Raw genomic sequence first — 23,831 nt, forward strand, 5'->3', positions numbered from 1 at the left:
GAGTTTTCTTGATGAAGGTCTTAGACTTGGAGAAAGTGATTGTGTTAAGATAGATTGCAGTCTGGGTGTTTTGTTTTAATATTTCTGACCTGTGATTAGCATGTTGCTAAGGCCCTTGTTTTCAGACCACTTGATGGTGAGGCAGGGTAGGATGTAGTGCAGTGGTATGTGTACAGGAGCACCGAGAAATACATCCTGTAATCAGTATGCACCAGAAGGAATTTGCTCCCCCACTCCTCCCCCAGGTCAAGCCAGCTGCAGAAACTGACATCCTCCAGCAAATCCTGAATGAATGAATGAAAACAACGTGATCGCCCTAATAATGACCACAACTGAACACACATCTTTGGCTGTATTTTATAGAAAAGGCCACCATTTTCTAACAGATTAATGCCATATGCAACTCCTTTGCACATTTTCTAGAACTGTATGAAATGAGAGGTAACAGAATGAAAAGAAGGCAGCAGTTATATAAATTTTTGAGTGATTTAGTTTCAACAGTACATAGACTGAGTTTTGGGATTTTCTTTTAGGGACTAATGTAAGAGCCATAAAATAAGCACTGCAGAAAGACTGTGTTCAGAGGGTTTTGTGGGCATAGTGAGTAGTTTCAGCAATTGCTGCAACAATATATTGGTCATCTAGTACCTCCTCCCCTTTTGTTGATAAACACATCTTACAACAGATCGTAGTACAACTTGTTTTTCTGCATCCTTCAAAAGTCTTAATTGCTTAGGAATTTCAAGGTCCATCATCAAGTAGTTTTAATGAAATTTGTGACCAGGCTTAAACTGTCCTCTTTGTTGTAGTATGTCACATCTGAGTTTAATGCAATTTTAACGCAATCATGATGAAAACACTTCTCTGAGTCTGGTTGTTCAGGAGACAGATTTGCATCAGAGAGCTTGTATTGGGAATAGAAGAGGCCTTTCTGCTGTTTTTAACACCAGGTGGTTTTGTCAGTTTCTGACATTGAAATGATTTTGAATGTAGGCTCTTCTGCCCCCAGTTCCCTGATGATATTACCTCTCTGTTACTTCTCCACATCCCGCCTTGCTCCTCTCTACCTAAGTTAAAACTATACAACTAATCTATTCTTTTTACTTTTCTATTTAAAATTCATGCTATGAACAGTTGAACAATTTTTCGAACAATTATCTACTCAGTTTCTTTTGAATTCTGCAAGGTTCTGACTTCAGTGGATTGTAGCCTCTACAGGTCAAGGCTCCTGCCGCTGCTGCTGCTGCAGACACTGACATCACTATACTGCATGAATGAAAAACAACAACGTGCTCCATTTCTTGCTCTCCACCTCCTTCCTTTTCTGCACACTCTGTGTGTGTGTGTGTTTAAGATGGTATTATGCTGCATTTGAAAGTACATTTAAAACTGTTAAATTAGGTAGGTGGTGGCTCAGGGATATGTGTTTAGTATAGAAGCATATTGCTTACAAAAAGCTTCAAGTGCTATGAGCATTTGGACTAGAGGTGACATAACAGCATTCAGTATTTTTTTATCTGTACTGTTGGTTATGGAAGAAAATACAGAAGATGTAAACAATTTTCTTTGTAATTGTTTTACCAAGAAGAAGTTATGAGACAACATAATTTCTTAACATGTTAGATCATTATTATCTCCCTCTGAAACATTCTTAATATGCACATTTATAGGTTAAGTCTAGAATAATAAAGAAATGATACTCAGATTATTTCACAAGGCTGAGGAAAAGCTGAATTATGTAAATAGGCACAATTTTAATATGATATTTATAAAATCTAGCAAGAAGATGGTAATTTTCTTTATTTTTGTAGCACAGTTTTAGATAATTTCAATGGTTATCATAATAGAAGATACATAAATCTCCAAACACCTTGCTCTGTTTAGAGGACATGGAGTTTTAAAAATTGAAATTATCTTGTTTATGTATATGATCATATTTTTGTTTGCATTTTTAAAATTTTCTTTTGTATTTTTAAAACTTCAAAGTTTGTTATTTATATTCATTTCTTCTGCCTTTAGCAAAATGTCACCCTTCCCCTTGTTCTGAAGGGTCTTGAAGTGGTGAATGACAAGCTACTGAATGCATCCTCAGGCTCCCTGTGATGTGTTTGTAATAGATGTAAAATCATAAAGTATCATGCAAATAGTTATTTTTTTGTAATGGTAATACATAAGTCTACCTTTGAGATAAATAGAACAACCCAAATGAGAATATAGCAGGATGTTAGTGTTAAAATTAATGATCTTTAAGCTAAAATCATGAGTAACAATGAAAATATAATAAAGTTGCTTCTTTCTGAAAACTTCATAAAGCAAAACCTATGAATTCAAAAACATAAATACAATTTTATTGTGCAAGACAGTAAATAGCAATTGCAGGTCCTTTTGTGTTTTTTTGTAAGGATTGAGCACTGAGATGAAATATAAATTCTAAAAGATATAAAAACAGTTGTGTTAGAGCACTCGATGTAGAATACCGCTTATTTTTAAGTGTACCAAACCTAATAACAAAAACATGGAAGAGCTTGTAATTTATATAGTTCCTGCTGTGGAAAATAGCATGTGTTGACTCCTGATTTAACATGCCTAATATCATTAACTCTAGAGTGAAATTTGATAAGAATTTTTCATGAGTACCTTGAGAGCCTTATTGTTTTATACATTAAGAAGTTATGATTATATTTTAAAAGAAAATACAAAGCCAGCTAGCATATAATGCTGAATGACTGTCTGCAGTGTGTGTGCATGTATGTGTGTGTGTCTGTGTCAGTGTTTTGATCAATTAATTTGCTTTCAGTTTTTTATTTTTCATTAAATTTTCCCTCTTGAGTCATTTTTACGGCTATGCTCGGTTTGTGGACTTCCAACATTTTTAATTACTTTTTTTCTCTCTCTTTTAAAAGATACTCAGACATTCTCTTATAAAGTTACTTCTCAGGCCGATATTGTTGAAAATTAAGGTCCTCCTCTTGTCCCCCCCACTTTTAAAAATAGTTTTCCTTGAGTGCTTAGAGTTAACTTGTTTTAAAGCTTTCTTATGCTAGACTGAAAACAGTTAAAGCTTTGACTGTTTTTCCTAAAGAGACAGGTTTCAGATACTGATTTTGGGGAAAGGTTTTCAGCCTTTGAGAACTACACTAAGTATCAGCAGCGTTCCTTAACTAATTTTTCCCATTAATTATGGTACGTAAAATTTCTACATCAGTTGGTCAATAGCAAAATAGATAAGTGAATTTATAGAATTTTTTTATTCTTAAACTGTTTTATGTTCAAAGATTATATTCCTTTCGAATTAACTATTATTCTAAGCATATTGAATATTGTATACCTAGGGTGTATAAAAGCACCTTGGCCAGTTTAGCTGTATGTAAAGTCGTGTATATATATATTCTTTCATTATTTACAGTACTTTTTACAGAAGGACATTTCATTCACTGCAACGTATGTTGCTTCAAGGATTTAATGCAAATTAGGATTTATACATTGGGGAAGTGTTGAAGGGTAATGGTATCCTTGTGATTTTTATTTGTGATAATGTGGACTAAATGTGAATAAGAAAACAAAGGAGTAATTGGGCTCCATGGCAATGAATAACAATGGAAATAAACGGCAGTGTTCAACAAATGGCGGGTAGGAGAGGATTTTTCTTAAATCTGAAATTTAAAACATTGCTAAAGGCCTGTTTTATCAAAGCTTCCACATACAGCTAATAATCTGCCAAGAAGTATATACTAATGACTTTGTGATTCTTAATTTTAGTTTAGTCTTTTCTCCAGAGTTTAAATCCCCAGACGCCACCACGAGAGGCTTTTTCACAGCACCTGTCCTGGGTCTGTGCCTGGCACTGTTGTCTTTTGTCTTCAATATATAATTTTGTTCTCTCATTAAATGTCAAAGAAACCAAATCACTGATGCTGTTTCTGTCCTATATTCTATTTATTTTAACAAGAGTTTGAGCTTATCTGATGATGGTCTCTAACTGGGTTTGCCAAAAGTAAGTGGAGGAAAGAGATAACACTACGCACCTATTGATGTGAAAAACCTGAGTGAGAAACTGATGGAAGAGCCAGAAGCCAATCTCTTTCCCTTTCTACCCCTCATCTGAACCCCTGGAACTGACCATGACTCCATGGATCATCCAGTTGATTCTAGAAGGATAATACTTGTGCTTATTCTGCAAAACAAATTATAATGGATTTATAGTAATTCTAAAGAAAACAGGATTATACTTAATTATGAACAAATTGTGGAAAAATACTTTTCTAGTATTTCATTTTTGTAGGAACAAACATGGCAGATACCTTTAAGCAGTGTTGTTTACCTCAGGTGAATGTTATTGTGGCAGCTTGCAGGACGAGGCAAGTTCATGAACACCTCAATAACCTAGGTACAAAGGAAGAAAACATGTGAGTGCTTTACTATATATAAGGCAGTATATACTTTCATTCATCAAGAAAGTGGATTTGAAATCATGTCTTCCGATTCCAGATACAGTGTTCATTCCACAGGATTATCCTATTTCTCCTAATTAAAAAGAGACTGATATTGGTCATCAGCTGTGATTTCTGAGCTATAAGAATTACTAAAAAATAGGTTTTCTGTTGGTTCCACAGCACTATTACACTGTGCTGGGGTTTGCTTTGACATTTTCAGAATGTCTAAAAATGTGTCAGAGAGAGAGAGAGGGAGAGAGACAGAGAGAGGAGGGTATGAGCAACAGTGTGTGTGAGAGAAATCCTGGTTCCTGAGGGGTCAAGGATATGGACTTGGTTGTATCTGGCCCTGTGTACTTCTAGAATCTGTGCTGTTCTTGAATCGTATTATAGTGAGAAGTATTTTTCTCCATGATTATTAAAAGTTAGTTATACATGGTGGTAAACTGGTAAATGCTTCAGGAATTACTAAGCAGAGATTCTGGTCTCAAGTGATTGTCCTGGCAACTGGTACTAGATTAATTTAGCCCCACCAAGAGCTAATAGTTATCACTGCAATTTGTGGGTTTGAACTCTGTATATTTGTAACTTAATGAAATGCAACTATGGTGCACCTTAATAATGGCTCACCAAAAATAAGGATGAGTTAAAGAAACTAGTGAGATCCGTTATTATGTGGGAAGGTTGATGTCCAAAATTGTCTTCCAGGTTATTAGAATTCAGAAACCCATTAAACTTTTGGATGTTTCATAACAAGAAGGCAAAAACTGCTAAAACTTGCTGCCTAGTGTCTAAAGATAAAATACCTATCAACTACTGACAGTAATATCCCCTTATTTAGCCAGTATGGCCACAGGGTGAACTTCTGTTAATAGTCCATACAGCTAATTTTAACTTTTATATTACTAAAATATTAATTATTTAGTGGAACATTTTCTAAAATTATTATACAATTGTTTTCTTGAGCAGAACAAACAAGACATGAATGAACTCTTTGTGGCTTAATTAGCTTTGTTAATACCTATGATATACCTCATAGTGATTGCTGTTGATACTATTGAATATAAGATTGAATGAGCACTGACTGACAACTAGAGTTGCCCTATAACTGATTCTATAAATTTGCTTTGGGGATTGTCTTATTTCTGGTAAAGGTGGAATGAAGCAGTGTGTGGCTACATTTATTCCTTAATGGAATAACCTGGCTTTTTTCTCTAGAATTATCAAGTTAAAGACCAAAGAAATGGTTTTCCAAATGGTTCCATAAAAGAGGCTTAGAAAGGTGTACTGAAAAATATTAGATTTGGAGTCAAAAGACTTGGGTTATATTTCCACTTCTAACACTTGACTTATAGTAAGTTCTTAACTCTTTGCATTTTATTTTCTCTATCTTTAAAATGATATAGGTGGGCTTTTTAAGAGTTTGGTTGGGTAGGGAAAAGATTCCGCTATGGCAAGGAAATGTAAGTTTATTAAAGGAAAAGTAAGTTTATTATTTACTGAGGTATAACTGACAAAAGTTGTATATATTTTAATGTATACAATGTGATGATTTGGTACACATTTACAATGTGAGATGATTACCACAATCAAGATAATTATCATATCCATCACCTCACATAGATGCCTTTTTTTTTGATGTGTGATGAGAACACTTAAGATCTATTCTTAACAAATTCCAAGTGTACAATACAGTATTATCGACTGTAGTCACCATCTGTACATTAGATTCCCAGAACTTACTCATAACTGAAAGTTTGTACCCTTTAACCTCCCCACTTTTCCCACTTGCCAGTCCCTGGCAACCATCATTCTACTCTCTGCTTCTATGAATTAGACTTTTTTAGATTGTGCACATAAGTGAGGTCATATTTGTTTTTGTTTTTCCCTGTGTATTTGTTTTTCTGTCCGGCTTATTTCACTCAGCAAAATGTTCTCCAGGTTCATCCATGTTGTTGTGAATGGCAGAATTTCCTTCTTTAAAAGACTGTATAATATTCCATTGTGTATATATATATATATATATATACACCACATTTTCTTTATCCATTCCTCTGTGAGTGGACACATAGGTTCTCCACATCTTAGCTATCGTGGATAATGCTGCAAAGAACATGGGAGGGCAGATATCTTTTCAAGATACTGATTTTACTTCCTGTGGGTATATACTCAGAAGTGAGATTGCTGGATCATATGATAGGTCTATTTTTAAGTTTTTGAGGAACCTCCATGCTGTTTTCCATTCCCACCAATTTATATTCCCACCAATGTTATACAAGTGTTCTCTTTTCTCCACATCCTCACCAACACTTCTTATTTTCTTGTCTTTTTGACAATAGCCATTCTAACAAGTGTGAGGTGGTATCTCATTGTGGTTTTAATTTGCATTTCACTGGTGATTAGTGATGTTGAGCACTTTTTCGTGTACCCTCATTAGCCATTTATATGTCATCTTTGGAAAATGTCTATTCAGATCCTTTGCCTATTTCTTAATAAGGTTATTTGTGTTTTTTGCTATTGAGTTATATGAATTCCATATATATATTGGACATAGCAAATGTATATATCCGAAAAACCATACGCTTATCAGATGTATGGTTTGCAGATATTTTCTCCCATTCCATAACTTGCCTTTTATTTTGTTGATTGTTTCCTTTGCTGTGCAGAAGCTTTTTAGTTGCTTGTTTATTTTTGCTTTTGTTGCTTGTGCTTTTGGTATCATATCCAAAATATCATTGCCAAGACTGATGTCAAGGAGCTTTTTCCCTGTTTTCTTCTAGGAGTTTTATAGTTCCAGGTCTTAAATTTAAGTCTTTAATCCATTTCAAGTTAACTTTGTGCATGATGTAAGATAAGGGTCCAGTTTCATTCTTTTGCATGTAGATATCCAGTTTTCCCAGCACCATGTATAGAAGAGACTGTCCTTTTCCCATTGTATATTCTTGGCACCCTTGTCAAAGATTAGTTGACCGTATATGAGTGGATTTATTTCTGGGTCCTCTGTTCCATTGGTCTATGTGTCTGTTTCTATTGCCTGTACCATATTGTTTCTATAGCATGCATTGTGTAGACTAGATGATTCTTAGTAAAATTAGTTATTTACTGAGCTTTTATGTCAGCAACTAGTCTTCACCGGAACTCAATATAGAACACTTTTCTAATTTCTCTTTCTCTCTTGAGAAGTTAAGTAATCTGCCCAAGATCAGGTGGCATGCACAGAAGGCCCAAAGGGCCATGTAACTCTGTAAGTCCCGACTTCAGGTCAGTGGAAAGTTGCTTTTGGAACCCAATTAATTATGGGGCAGGAAAGCATGCACAATGGGTTATCCCATTGCTTATACAGTTAAGTCACAGAAGGGCCCAAAATAGCTTTGGTGGGGTGTGAAGAGAAAGCTAAATGGCACTAAACTCTAGGGTCCACAGAAATTAAAATAGCTGCAAGTATTCCCAGTGATTCAGGCCTCAGATATGTATATAAATATGTCATAGCACTTCAAAACCTTATTATGTCATTAGTAAGCCTTCCCTTTGGTCCTTAAAGTACTTACCACTTTGTTAAGACAGAATTTAGATTTAATTTTTTAAATTGCCTTTCACATGAAATCTTAAAATCTGGGTACAATGAGTCTTTTGCATTTTCCTATTTGATAACAAGCTTTACGTTTATAATAAAGCATCATAAGGCTCCATTCAACCATAACATTGTGATTCTTAACTTACCATTCTTTGATAATTTAGCAGCATTCAAAATAGTATCTTTTTATATTTCACTCTCATGGAAAAGCAGCAAGGTGCAGTATCTTCTCTATTTATGCCTCCTTGGGCTCTTTTCCATTTTCTAGGTTTGCTGATGTGATGTATAATAGAAAAGATATTTCAATCTCCATTTTAACCATTTCTTTCAGGATGTTGTGGCATTTTTCAGTGTCACTTGTGCTTACTCTAAGCCCTCTTTGATAGTCACTGTGGAACATGAATCCTTTCATAAGTAACATTAGAAATGGTATTTTTATTGTTATTGTTATGATACTGAAAGTGTTATATAGAGTCTATGTGATGAAGTTTCTCATGACTTTTCTTGTGTAATTATTTACTTTTCTAGTTAAATACATCAGTTTATAAGTTGGATTAATGAAGTAATATTTGTATCTTAGAAGATAACAAAAACTAGTAGAGCTCAGTTGCTCAGTTACCTTGAAGAACTTTGCTATACTTATGTAAACTTGTGAAATGATCTTCCCACGAATGTGTAAAAGGATCATAGTAAAATACAGATTTGTTCATATATTAGCTGGTAGTCTATAAACAAATTATGATATTTTTGAGTGTTCTGTGACAGTGTCATTTTCTTTCTTCCAAAGTGTTTTGGAGGTACTCTGGTGCATCTCCCTGAAAAGAATCAACTGTCCTTTTCCTGCTTAAAGTCAGGTTATTTCATTTAAGTGTCTAATACTTACTAAACAGGGATTAGCAAACATTGCTAAATGCAGTTTCATTAGCATTGTAAATTAGGGAGTTAGACTGTGCTCAGAAATCAGGTTTTGGAAAAAAGCTACAATATTCTGCAATATTTTGATCAGATAGCTTTAAAAAACTTATTTTAAAATTCTGTTCTTTCTTTGCATATTTAAGTGACCTGTTATTGAAAAATACCTGGTCAGTTGATTGCATTTGCCCACTCTTTGTCTTTTTGGTTAACACATGGCCAAAGATGAGTGTAGCTTTAATGTAATTTCATTGATAACTGTTCATTCAAGAAATTTTTGTTTTCAGGTATTGTAGTTGTTGGCAGTATGTTGATGAGTAAAACTAATGCATTTTCTCCCTGTTTTACACAATAAATATTTATTGAGTCCCCACTATGTCTGAGGACCTCTGTTTAACCCTCACAGAATACGTATTCTAGGCGCAACTGGGGTGCTCACATTCATTTTTCTCAACAAGGTCAAGTCATTTAAAATCTGCCAAGAATTTGACCCACTGTTTTCTCTGAGGTTTGGACTTCATATGGGAATTATTATGTTCTGTGCTTATCTTTCAAGATTAGGTTGCACTTCTTGGTATTCTTTTTTGAATACCAAATACTTGTTTATATGTGTTTTTCCCTTATTAGATGAAGCTTAGGAGAGCATTATCTTGTGGCTTCTATATTATATCTAGGTCTAAGCTATATTGCTGCCTGGACATATTATAATATTCTGCTAAAGTCTGGCCTAGTGTGGTGGGATTAACATGGAATCAGCTTCTGAAGCTGTTATATTTGGAGAAATTCAAAAAACCATTATGCCAAAAATTTGGTGGGCATTTTCAATTAAAAATCTAAATGTTTTTAGATCTGTCATAAAGATCATGATTATAATAAGCAATGAGAATATAAATTACATATTAATTTGTTCTTTATTGCAATGTAAAAATTTTAAAGTATAGAGCAGATTTTGGGGTGGTTGTTTGCTTTAGAGAATATCTAATTTACATGCAAGTAAAATTATTCAATTTAGCAAAGTGTTATTTACACAAACTTTTTAGGAAGTCAGTTACACAAGATTGAGGTTCATCTGAGGTTGTAAAAATATATTACTGAATAGTGTAATTTCTCATTGCTACATAAAATGTTCTACTGACATTTAGCAGGATTAACTAATATCCTAAGAAGTTGTTATAAATGAACATGAATAGATCTTTTCCATTTCCTTTCTAGTCTGAGTTTTAAAATTCTAAGAAATTTTGTATTCAATTAACCCCTAAAAGGGAAAGAATTCATATGTACTAATGATTTTATTTCTCACATTTCTCTGTGGAAAGGTATGCTTTTAAATTAGATAAATATTCCAAGTTTTTTTCTGGATTATTTTGTCCTTATAAAAAAAAAGTTATTACTTGAGTTATAATTTCCTACCAAACTGTTCCTACCAGCTTAATGGAGGAAATATTTCTTCCTTCATGAAAAACTTTCACCAAGCCTTCTACTGTTATCAGTGTCAGGAGGACAAGGCAATAAGTAAGCATAATTAGACTAGAAATATGATTAGTAATGTGGATTATGATTTTATTTATAATTGTATAATCCTACAGTCTGATTTTAACTTAAAGTTTCTGTATATACTTAAGGACGAAGAAATTAATTGGTCACCCATATACACACTACTGTATATAAAATAGATGACAAATAAAGACCTACTGTATAGCACAGGGAATTCTACTCAATACTCTGTAATGGCCTATATGGGAAAAGAATCTAAAAAAGAGTAGATATATGTATATGTATAACAGATTCACTTTGCTGTACACCTGAAACTAACACAACATTGTAAATAAACTCTATTCCAATAAAAATTTAAAAGTAAATAAATAAGTATACATTCACAGGAAGTTGCAAAGACAATACAGAGAGCTCCCATGTATCCTTCACCCACTTTTCCTTTAATGATTATATTTTACAAAATTATAGTATGACATCAAACCAGGATTTTTATATTGGTGTGTGTGACTCTGTGTGTGTGTGTTTGTGTGTGATTTTATCACATGTGTAGATCTGTGTAACCACCAGGATAATCAAGATACAGACCTGTTCTATCACAGATGTCAGATGCCACTCAGATCTCCCTCGTGCTGCCCGTTGTAGTCACACCACTCCCTCCCCCTACCACCCTGACCCCTGGCAATCACTGATCTGTTCTCCATCTCTATAATTTTGTCATTTTGAGAATGTTAGATGAAAGGAATCATACACTCTGTGACCTTTTGAGCTTGGCTCTTTTTCACTCAACATAATGCCCTTGAGATCTATCACAGTTGTTCAGAGTATCAATAGTCTGTTCCCCTTTATTGCTGAGCAATATTCCACAGTATGGATGTACCACAGTTTCCTTACCCATCACTTACTGGAGGACATTTTGGTTAAAGTTGGGTCTATTACAAATAAAAATGTTAAAAAAATTTGTGTACAGATTAAAAAAATAATAATTGGTCACCTAATTTGATTATACCTAAGGGCTACACAATGTGTGTGTGTGTGTGTGTGGTGTGTATTTATGTGTATAAAAGAGAGAATGCTGTAAAGTTCACATTCCTTTCTCAGCAATCACTGGATAATCACTGGCTCCTGATACTTTCTCCATATATAGTAGAAATTCATGGTCATCTTTTCATAATGCTATAAGTAATTTTAATATACTAAGTGGTAGTGATTTAGGGACTTTACTTATCTCATGTAAGATAAAACCAATGGACATCTAACTAGATGAGAATTCTGAACATCTTCCTTGTGGTTATGGGGAAATTTGCTATTTATAATACAATTATATTTCCTTCTGGAGGCATGTCTTAAATGCTGAATTCTTTGAAGTATTTACTTAAGGATTATTTGGTAAAAAGTTGATGGATGGGTTTGGAGAAACAATCAGTTTACATATAAATTCCCTTTTCTGAATCATCTAACATAATTTAGAATGACAATCCAGTTGTCTACAGTTTAATTTTCTTAGTAAGTATATGATCATTTTCTCTGCTGGAGTTGGCTTTGTGATTTTTGAGCAGAATATTATGTTGGTATTTAAATTCAAAGTTGAAAGAAATGTTGAAACCTGTCGTTATTGCATTTCTACTGACTGGCGTGGGTATTCTCATAGGTGGTAACTGTATATAGCAAATTAAAACAGACATGATGCTTACATCCTGCAAGTTTACATATCCAAATTTTTTAAAATATCATTATAATTGTCTTTGGATGTTTTGCTCATGCTCTTTACCTTCTTGCTGATCTTGTTACCATCTGTATAAAAAGTTTTAATTTAAAGTATATTCCACCTATGTTTCACGTAGAATATATCATACTCCCTTAGGTAACATGCTTTGAAAAAGTGGCCTAGTGTATTTTTCTATGCTACTAACAGAAAATCAATAATTTATTAATAAGACTTTCAGACCCAGAGCATCATTGGGTTGGGTTCTTAACTTCCTTGCAGCATAATTATTAACTTTTCCTCCTCCCTCATTTCTCTCATCCTACTGATCACTATATCTTATCCCATCTCCTTAGAATTATGTCCTGAATCTGGTAGCTTCTTTCCATCCCCTCACGGCTCCATTATTACTTATTGCTTGATTTGTTAGAACTGCTGCCTCTTAAGTGGTTCCCCCGCCATTAGTCTCCCCTCTCTAATTTACCCATTGCACAGTCTTTCTTTATAAACATAGTCTTTCTTTAAAAAAAAAAAAATTCTGAAGTTCACAATCCTTTCCTTGACATAAAAGACTCATCTCAGCATCCTCGATTGTGCACCTCAAGTTCTTTGTAAACTGAACTCACTTTGTATTGAAAATGCTATTATCTTTCAATAGCTCCATACTTGTTCCTTGTCAGGCAAGGATTCCGTGTCAGTGTAAGGTAATCTACTGATTACTTTAAATTAGATTACGTTAGATCATTCTATTTATGGTGACAATTGTAATAATTTAGCAAGACTTACTCTAAAATTTGGCTCAAACTATCTCCGAGGTAATTCAGACTAAGGGAGTTAAGCCCATCTATAGTAGAGACTTCTAAGTACTCACCAAACCCTGTTTTGTCTCCCTCTTGGCCCACATCAAGACTCTTTTTCCTACCCCTCCCTGCAATTAGATAAGGCTTTGTGATATACAACATTTTCATCTGTGTTCAGTAAAAAAGCACTAGTTTCATCCTCGTCATTCATTCTCTTCCCTCATCTGCCAGCTGGAAGCAGAGAATCTAGCAGAGGACTCCAACCAAGGCCCTGGGGGAATGGTGGAGCCATAAGATGAAGGACGTCTGAATCCCTGAATGATCATATAGAAGGCCATCTGTCAGCCAGGAAGATACACATTGGGTTTTTATTGTGATAAGCCACGAATTTTAAAAAATTGTAGCTGTTAGCATTAGCAACTTTACTGCACCTCACAGTTTAAAGAACGGTGGTCTACCAGCTGCTACTACTGGAGCCACTTTGAAAATTCACCTTGGGAGTCTAACTCTTACCTCGTGTGAGCCCTCACATAGGCAAGTGTGGTTCATTGTTATCAGAGCTTCTGTCAGTATGCAGGAGATAGGTCATCAAGTTCGATTGTGTGATCTTGGTGGAAGGTATTTAGTTTTATATAATTTTCTGTTACTTTCATTAACTGAAGATGCTATAACTACTCTTTGATTAATAATTTAAGAGACTATTTTCAAAAAAATTTGGAGACATTTTAAGAATTGATAGCCATGTGGAAATAAATCCATGGTCGCCCAGAGTGCTTGGCAGGACACGAAGTTTAGTGGTCTTATTAAGTGGTCTTGTTATTTTATATAAATGTTATTTTTCTTGGATATGCACTATATGAAGAGTTATTTATTATATGAACCTATCTTAATGACCTGTTTGTGAGATACCTAAGCATGGAAATTATAGCCTTTTATGTAAATGTGGAAAATGGGATGATAGAGATCTGAATTCAAGTTATTTTTGTCACTGTCTTATACTTTATTCACAATGATTTTAGATGAGCTTCACATACAGAATATTAAAAAGAAACGTGGAGCCATTCTATTTGAGGCTCTTCCAGAAAGCCTCCTTTGCTAGAGTTCCATAATATATGCCAGGTGATTTCTAGTTTTTGAGTATTAATTTCATTAAAAGTAAGGAAAGGATGGATAACATATCCACAAGTTCAACAAAACTTGAGTAGTTGTGCTAGGTGTTAGAGAAACAAACAGAAAAAGACAAGAGCTTTACTTTTAGGAGGGAGCCCACCCTCTGGTAGTTAAGTTTTACATTTATCATTTAAGTATAAACTAAATAGATTAGTGAATCATATTAGGTTTCACTTCTTATTTCATTTTTAAATGAAAGTAAAATAGCTAAAATATGCAGGGGGGGGAAGAGACAGATAAATGAGTGATTTGACATATCCATGAAAAAGAAGTTAACTGTATTATTCATAATGTTTGAATATATATTGTTCGTACTTGTCCTGTCTCAAACACTACATAGAAAGGATTTTAAAAATTCTGGTCAGAGGTGAAGAAGGAAAGAATGGAGAAAAAAGACAGACAAAAATCCAGTTGACCCATCTCTTTTCTATAGTGTGGTTTTGTTTTCTTCCCATGTTGAGATGAGTCTTTTTAGTACATCTGGAAGTGTTCAGGTTTTTATTACAAATGCCCTAGCTACTGTAGATATTGTTAATGATTCAAGCTATATCCAAAAGTGTAGTCTGATATTTGTTCACTCGTTTCTTGGGCTCTTGGATTGAACAATGTTCTTTCATCATTTAAGGGAAAAAATTAACTTGGATGCTAATAACAAACACTGGAACTTTGTGACTTCAGTCCATTTGTAGCTCCTGGGCAGTGCCATTTTGATTGAAGTACAGTTCAATCAGTAATATCAATTGACTATTTTTGACTAAGATTATAATGGCCAGTTCTATGCCTGTTCTGGAAGAATAAAATATGATGCTCTTCTAAAATATTTTATGACACTTTTCCCCTACACTTAGTCATGCCACTAGTAGTTTTATTTTATTTTTTCTGAAGTTGCTCCCAGTCCTTGGCAGTGTTTCCTGGCAACCTTTTATGCACAATATTTGTAGAATTGTTGAGGTGGAAGGTGTCCTGTCTATGCAAACACGGAACTGGTTTTTACCATGTTCTGTTTTACTCCATGGCCTCTACAAAGGTATCATTTGTATAAGACCTTTTCCTTCAGGATGTTTCCTGCAGCTTTGGGCCATATCCAGCTTTAATGAAGCATCCAATTTTGGATAAATTACTGCTTCACAGCTACATATTTGATTCTTTGATGTCAATATTTATAAAAGTAAATGCTAGAATAAACATCTGTGTTTCCTTATTTCTGAAGCCTTCATTCTGTTGAGCCTATTGATTTTGGGTTTATTCTACAGAAGCGTAGTTATATATTTCCCAGTCAACAACATATTCACCATTGCTGGATTTGGGGACACAATGTGGGGGAAAATGCAGCTAGTCGGCTAGATTTAATTAACAAGATTCTTTTGCATGAAGCAAATCCGTGGTATCCAGATGTATTTTCAGTTCAGAGTTCTGTTTATCATTTGCCTACCATCAGTAAATTAGCTTGACTAGCAGTCATATCTTATTGAGATTAAGCAGTTACTCTTTTCCTAAGCCTTTCTCCTTAATCTTTTCTACTTAACCATGGAGTTAACTGTTTACCCTATTATTATGCTATTATGAGCTAATATGTAGGTTTTATTACCTAAACAAAATGTTTATAACTTAGACTTAAATGCTTGAATCTTATTTTCATTATAAATTGTATGTTGTTAAAATGTATTTGGATTTAGAATTCTACAAATTTTAAGTATAGTTTAAGAAGAGATGTTTACTTGTCTAGGAGACTGTTGTGCTTTCTCTGCCATATTAAGTCATTATTCTTTATTCAAATAAGATGAGAAAGCTGATAATTTTCAGATTCTTTTTCAGGATCAGAGGAACTATAGTCATCATACAGATTTCATCATAAAGATCTTGTATTACATGGTAAAATTTGGTTGTCCTTTTGTAATAGTGGTAAGACCCTGATTCCATAATGTTAATAGTCAATCAGTTCTTTCTTGGTCTTGAAAATTATTTTAGGACTTTTTGTCCTTTATTGACCTGTCCCATAGATACTGGGATGATGTGGACAGAGGCTCCTTACTTTTGTTCCTTCAAAAAGCAGATCCTTATAGATTTAGCTCCTTGCAAGGTGAAGGTCCTCTTCAAGGCTTCTTTCCATCTTGTTTTTTTTTTCCAAATGACTCTCTCTTCAAGCCCCTCAGCCCATTATTCTACCTTTTCCCATGGTAAACTCCACCTTTCCCCATAAGAGGAATTCCCGTTCCTTGATCCATTCCTGGTTCTTGCTGCAGGCTTCTGTAGGATTGACTTTCAAACTTTACTCTGTAATTGCCAGCTCTAGAGGAAGGGGATGGGCAAAAATTCTATTAATGGAGTGACTATGGATGCTCCATTTCAATTAGTTTCTTCACTAGGTTGGGCAGGAGCTAATTTCTCTACTAGATTACCTCTCTAAGACTAACAATAATTTTTCTCAGAGTCAACACAATAAAATATTGGAGGAATATTAAAATGTTAGTCTATTAAATGTTAGAATATTAAATGTTAGTGGATCTGTCTCATTTGGTTAAAAATTTTCTAAGCTCTACCATTGCTTTAACTGGAAGTTAAGTGCTTTGAAACAAAATTTTGTTAAACATTTTGTCTTCTGGTTAAGGAATATTTGCTTTCCTTTCACTTACTATATTAATATCCAGTTTTGGTCATCTTATTTTGGTTGTTTTATAGTTGCTAATACTTTGTGATTATTTCTTTAGCATTTGAGACCATTAGTTATATAAGATTTTAGATGTTTGGAAGCTCTATTAATCGAATTCATTGGAAGTTCATAAAGTTTATAGAATGTTCTTCTACTAATTATGACTTTGCCAGGGTTCCTTAAAGAAATACCATTTTCTACCAGAAAAAAAATGAACTTAAAAATCTTTAGCATCTCAGCTGCCATATATGTAATTTCTTTATAGATATATTCCAGAGGTCAGAACTCCATCTTAATTCGTTGTGTATTCCTCCAGTGCTTGTCACCAGCCTTCATGGCCATCTTGGTGAAGTTTTCTTTTACAACCTTGATACAAGAAGATAGTCTCTTGGGTTTTCTTTGAAAACAGGCTGAAGGCCTTCCTCCAAATGTCATATCTCAATTTATGTATCATTTGACACCAATTTGAGTGAGCTATAACCTAGAGAAGAATCATTCCTAAATGGCTGCTTGACTACATTTTTTTGTTTGTTTTTCTTGACAGACCTCAGGTTACAGGCTGTGTCAGGCCTCATTTGGTGAGAAGCATGTTTGTTTCTCTTGTCAGCTTCTTGACTGGTTCCTTTCCAGATTTCTGCAGGGCAGCCATATGGTCATTTCGGCATGTTTTCTAGATTGCTTCTATGGCAGGATTCCAGGTCTTGATTAGTGTTTCAGAATTTACTCACACTGAGAGGGCTTTAGTTTTTGCCCTTTAGTTTTATTTCAGATAGCATATTCAGATCTGGTGTCCTTCCTGTCTTATCTGAAGTTCATTTGATTTTGATGATTTTATTTTATGTGGTCCATGTATTTGGCTATCTTTTTATCTTCTTATATTTTAAGCAAGAAAGGCCCATAAAGGCCGTTGGTGAGGTGCCTAGACTGTGCTGATTTTGGAAAACTGAATCTAACAATAATTCTATTAGATGATCAGTATTAATGTGCATTAGATTGGCTAGAGAGGTATACCAGTCTCCTCCTTTCTACTTTTTTTATTCTTAGTTACATAGTTCTTTAAATTTGTTTTTTTCTTGGTGGGGGGGGATTTATTTTGAAAATTTCTCTCTGTAACCGTGAGGCAAGGAGAAAATTACTCATAATGTTGGTAGTGATGTTTAAGAAAAAATTGTTCATGACACTTATAAAGATTAGTAAAGCAGACTTTGTTCAGGGAGACTATCAGAATAGTTGTAGGGACCACTGCAATGTGGTTTTGCAGTGGGGGAGAGAGATTGGGCTCACACTTGGAATACAACTAGGAAAACGGGATGTATAGCCAAGTAGAAGGGTGGGGTAAGTAGATAAAAAATTACTAAGAGGAAAGAAACATCAAAATAAGGGGGATTCTGGCTAAACAGACCTAAACAGGATTGTTGATGAAGGCAGGCCAAGTGGTCAGATATTACATGGGGGATGGTGGAGATGAGGAGCCTAATCAGATATCCAGCGTGATCAATATTGAGGGTGGGGGATTCTGGTTAAACTGACATAGTAGGATTCTTGCTAAAATTGGACAATGCAGAGATGACCACAGAAGCCCAAAAGTTAGGGCCTAATTGGAAAGAGTTCAGAGGAGCCTGACTAAAGTTTGGTCAAGGAGAGACTCTTCAACAGTGATAATAAATTTAAAACTATAACTTTCAAGGAAGTAGCTCTCAATACGGAAATAGTGAAGCAATTCTCTATTAACAAAACAGACCTTTAGGAGCTTCCCTGGTGGCACAGTGGTTAAGAATCCACCTGCCAATGCAGGGGACACGGGTTCGAGCCCTGGCCCGGGAAGATCCCACATGCTACGGAGCAACTAAGCCCACGCGCCACAAATACTGAGCCTGCGCTCTAGAGCCCGCGAGCCACAACTACTGAGCCAGTGTGCCACAACTACTGAAGCCCACGTTCCTCAAAAAGAGAAGACACTGCAGTGAGAAGCCCGTGCACTGCAATGAATAGTAGCCCCCGCTCACCGCAACCAGAGAAAGCCCGCACACAGCAACAAAGACCCAACGCAGCCAAAATAAAAATAAAAAATAGATTTATAAAAAACAAAACAAAACAGACCTTTAGTTAAGTTCATGCTTAACCTCAGTGAACCAATAGCAAGATATTCTCTACCCGTATTTACTTTTGGTTATTTTTGATCACAAAATTAGGAACTATATCATTTCAGGTTGTTTTGAAGTTGAAGAAAAGCAACTTAATGTCTTATATTCAGTCTCTGCTCCATGAATTTGTTATTTTGATTTCAGTGATAAGGATTGAAATTATAATATGAAGGAGCAAATTCAGACATCATGAAACACTTATTTTCTCTTAAAAGGTAAAGGTTTTAAATAAACAGGCTATAAAATACTGTAATATTTGGAGACTCAGGCTTAAATTCTTTAATCAACTTAATTATTAAAATCTAAATTTTACTTTGCTTATATATTTTATTTAATTTTTCTTTGACACTTTGATTTTATAAAAAGGAACCTACTTAATGTATTTTTTCAGAATTTCTTGTAATTTTTAGGAAGCTAATTTTATTGTAGTTAACTTTTGTGTGCAAAATGCCCTGTTTGGGTGGGAGGGAATCTTTCCAAAGAAGCTGTATTGAACTTTTTGTCTGTTATCTCATCTTTCTAAGAAAGCATTCCTAAGCATTCTGTCTAGAGTGCTTTGTATTTAGGTTTGAAGGTTCTTATTGTCATGGCTGGCACTCAGTTTAGAAAGTGACCTTTTTGAAGGAGATGACTAGAAGTTTAAATTTACTAGGTTCCAGAAGGTTAGCTGCTAAGTGCAGATTTCGAAGAATTGTTTGACTTTTTTGCAGCAGGATATTTTCTTGGATTTATATTCAAACTTTCAGTGCCTCTAAATGGAGTAGATTATAATCAACAAAATGATTTTATTTTTGAGCACCTGCAACTCTAAAGGATCTAGTCCCAATCCTTTAGACATAGGTTCTTAAGCTTTTAGTACCATTAGATTCACTTGAGATACGTATTTAAAATTCACATTGTTTGGTCCCACTAGCAGAGAGTCTCACATTGTTGATGAGAAATTGGGCCCAGTATTGAGCATATTTAACAAATGTCTAACACGTTGAGAAACATTGCTTTAGGACCTCAGTGGTTCCCAAGGCTGATGATGCACCTGAATCAGTTTGGTCTGGTTTAAAAAATATGTTGAGGGCTTCCCTGGTGGCACAGTGGTTGGGAATCCATCTGCCAGTGCAGGGGACACGGGTTCGAGCCCTGATCCAGGAGGATCCCGCATAATGTGGACCAACTAAGCCTGCGTGCCACAACTGCTGAGCCTGTGCTCTAGAGCCCGCAAGCCACAACTCCTGAAGCCCGTGAGCCTAGAGCCCCGTGCTCCCGAACAAGAGAAGCCACCGCAATGAGAAGCCCGCGCACTGCAACAGAGTAGCCTCTGCTCTCTGCAGCTAGAGAAAGCCCGCATGCAACAATGACCCAACACAATCAAAAATAAATAAATTAAAAAAAAAAAAGAAACGAAAAATTAAAAAAAAATATGTTGATACCTGGTTCCACCCTATAGCTTACTAAATTAGAATCTCTGGGAGTGTGGCCCAGTAACGTGCATTTTTAACAAGCTGCCTGGTGATGCTTATACAGAGCGCCACATCTCAGGATCCCATCTTTGAGATCCATTGCTTAGTTCTACCTGTGCCTGAGGGCCTTGAGCCTTTTTGTTCTAGGATCTCCCAACATCTAATTTCTGGGTGATACACTGTATTAGAAAGCTTTTGCTCTTACTTCTCAGACATGCCCAGATGTTGACACTGTACTGACTAAAAAGTATTGCCTTTTTTTTTTAAACCATTCTTTTAAACCATATGCTTTGGCATATCCAGATTGCCAGCATCACTAGTCTGGTACTTTGGGCCATTATTAAGTAAAATAGTTGTTATTTACACACAAACACTATGATACCAAGACAGTCAATTTAATAACTGAGACAGCTAGTTAAGTGACTTAACAGGTGGGATATGCTGGACAAAGGGATGATTCACGTCCTGGGCTGGATGGAGCAGGATGGTTCTCATCACACTACTCAGAATGGTGCACGATCTTAAACTTATTATTTTTTAACATCTTTATTGGAGTATAAATGCTTTACAATGTTGTGTTAGTTTATGCTATACCACAAACTGAATCAGCTATATGTATACATATATCCCAAAGGGATGATTCACGTCCTGGGCTGGATGGAGCAGGATGGTTCTCATCACACTACTCAGAATGGTGCACGATCTTAAACTTATTATTTTTTAACATCTTTATTGGAGTATAAATGCTTTACAATGTTGTGTTAGTTTATGCTATACCACAAACTGAATCAGCTATATGTATACATATATCCCCATATCCCCTCTCTCTTGAGCCACCCTCCCTATCCCATCCTTCTAGGTGGTCACAAAGCACTGAGCTGATCTCCCTGTGCTATGTAGCAGCTTCCCAGTAGCTATCCATTTTACATTTGGTAGTGTATATACGTCAGTGTTACTCTCTCACTTCATCCCAGCTTCCCCTTCCCCCCCATGCTCTCAAGTCTGTTGTCTACATCTGCGTCTTTATTCCTGCCCTGCCACTAGGTTCATCAGTACTGCTTTTATGAATTCCATACATATACGTTAGCATGCAGTATTTGTTTTTCTCTTTCTGACTTACTTCACTCTGTGACAGACTCTAGGTCCATCCACCTCACTACAAATAACTCAATTTCTTTCCTTTTTATGGCTGAGTAATATTCCATTGTATATATGTGCCATATCTTCTTTATCCAATCATCTGCTGATGGACATTTAGGTTGCTTCCATGTCCTGGCTATTGTAAATAGTGCTGCAGTGAACATTGTGGTACATGTATCTTTTTGAATTATGGTTTTCTCAGGGCATATGCCCAGGAGTGGGATTGCTGGGTCATATGTAGTTCTATTTTTAGTTTTTTAAGGAACCTCCATACTGTTCTCCATAGTGGCTGTATGAATTGACATTCCCACCAACAGTGCAGGAGGGTTTCCTTTTCTCCACACCCTCTCCAGCATTTATTGTTTGTAGATTTTTTGATGGCCATTGACAGGTGTGAGGTGATACCTCATTGTGGTTTTGATTTGCATTTCTCTAATGATTAGTGATGTTGAGCATCTTTTCATGCATTTGTTGGCCATCTGTATGTCTTCTTCAGAGAAATGTCTATTTAGGTCTTCTGCCCATTTTTGGACTGGCTTGCTTGTTCTTATGATACTGAGCTTCATTAGCTGCTTATATGTTTTGGAGATTAATTCTTTGTCAGTTGCTTCTTTTGCAAATATTTTCTCCCATTCTGAGGTTGTCTTTTTGTCTTGTTTATGGTTTCCTTTGCTGTGCAAAAGCTTTTAAGTTTCATTAGGTCCCACTTGTTTATTTATTTATTTTTGTTTCCCTTACTCTAGGAGGTGGGTCAAAAAGGATCCTCCTATGATTTATATCATAGAGTGTTCTGCCTATGTTTCCCTCTAAGAGTTTTATACTGTCTGGCTTCACATTTAGGTCTTTAATCCATTTTGAGTTTACTTTTGTGTATGGTGTTAGGGTGTGTTCTAATTTCATTTTTCTACATGTAGCTGTCCATTTGTCCCAGCACCACTTATTGAAGAGGCTGTCTTTTCTCCATTTTATATTCTTGCCTCCTTTGTCAAAGATAAGGTGACCATATGTGCGTGGGTTTATCTCTGGGCTCTTTATCTTGTTCCACTGATTTATATTTCTGTTTTTGTGCCAGTACCATACTGTCTTGATTACTGTAGCTTTGTAGTATAGTCTGAAGTTAGGAAGCCTGATTGCTCCAGCTTCATTTTTCTTTCTCAAGATTGCTTTGGCTATTCGGGGTCTTTTGCATTTCCATACAAATTGTAAAATTTCTTGATCTAGTTCTTGAAAAATGCCATTGGTAATTTGATAGGGATTGCACTGAACTTGTAGATTGCTTTGGGTAGTATAGTCATTTTCACAATATTGATTCTTCCAATCCAGTAGAATGGTATATCTCTCCATCTGTTTATGTTATCTTTGATTTCTTTCATCAGTGTTTTATAGTTTTCTGAATATAGGTATTTTGCCTCCTTAGGTAAGTTTATTCCTAGGTAATTTATTCTTTTTGTTGCACTGGTCAGTGGGATTGTTTCCTTAATTTCTCTGATTTTTCATTGTTAGTGTATAGGAATGCAAGAGATTTCTGTGCATTGATTTTGTATCCTGCAGCCTTACCAAATTCATTGATTAGTTCTAGTAGTTTCCTGGTGGCATCTTTAGGGTTTTCTATATATAGTATCATGTCATCTACAAACAGTGACAGTTCTACTTCTTCTTTTCCAATTTGTATTCCTTTTATTTCTTTTTCTTCTCTGATTGCCGTGGCTAGGACTTCCAAAACTATGTTGAGTAAGAGTGGCGAGAGTGGACATCCTGTCTTGTTCCTGATCTTAGAGGAAATGCTTTCAGTTTTTCACCACTGAGAATGATGTTTGCTGTGGGTTTGTCATATATGGCCTTTATTATGTTGAGGTAGGTTCCCTTTATGCCCACTTTCTGGAGAGTTTTATCATAAATGAGTGTTGAATTTTGTCAAAAGATTCTTGTGCATCTATTGAGATGATCATATGCTTTTTATTCTTCAATTTGTTAATATAGTGTATCACATTGATTTGCGTATATTGAAGAATCCTTGCATCCCTGGGATAATTTCCACTTTATCATAGTGTACGATCCTTTTAATGTGTTGTTGGGTTCTGTTTACTAGTATTTTGTTGAGGATTTTTGCATCTATGTTCATCAGTGGTATTGGTCTATAATTTTCTTTTTTTGTGATATCTTTTTCTGGTTTTGGTATCAGGGTGATGGTGTCCTCGTACAATGAGTTTGGGAGTGTTCCTTCCTCCACAGTATTTTGGAAGAGTTTGAGGAGGAGAGGTGTTAACTCTACTCTAAATGTTTGATAGAATTCACCTGTGAAGCCATCTGGTCCTGGATTTTTGCTTGTTGGAAGATTTTTTTTTTTTTTTTTTTGCG

General features: G+C 35.3%; 1 protein-coding gene across 1 annotated transcript in view; it reads left to right on the forward strand.

Moving 5' to 3' along the window:
• The window catches only part of GLCCI1 (glucocorticoid induced 1), a 121,398-nt gene that overhangs the window by 2,027 nt on the left and 95,540 nt on the right, over window positions 1-23,831 (forward strand). The gene's annotated exons all lie outside the window — the stretch shown is intronic.

This window comes from Physeter macrocephalus, chromosome 5 (genome assembly GCF_002837175.3).
Source record: "Physeter macrocephalus isolate SW-GA chromosome 5, ASM283717v5, whole genome shotgun sequence".
Lineage (NCBI taxonomy): Eukaryota > Metazoa > Chordata > Mammalia > Artiodactyla > Physeteridae > Physeter > Physeter macrocephalus.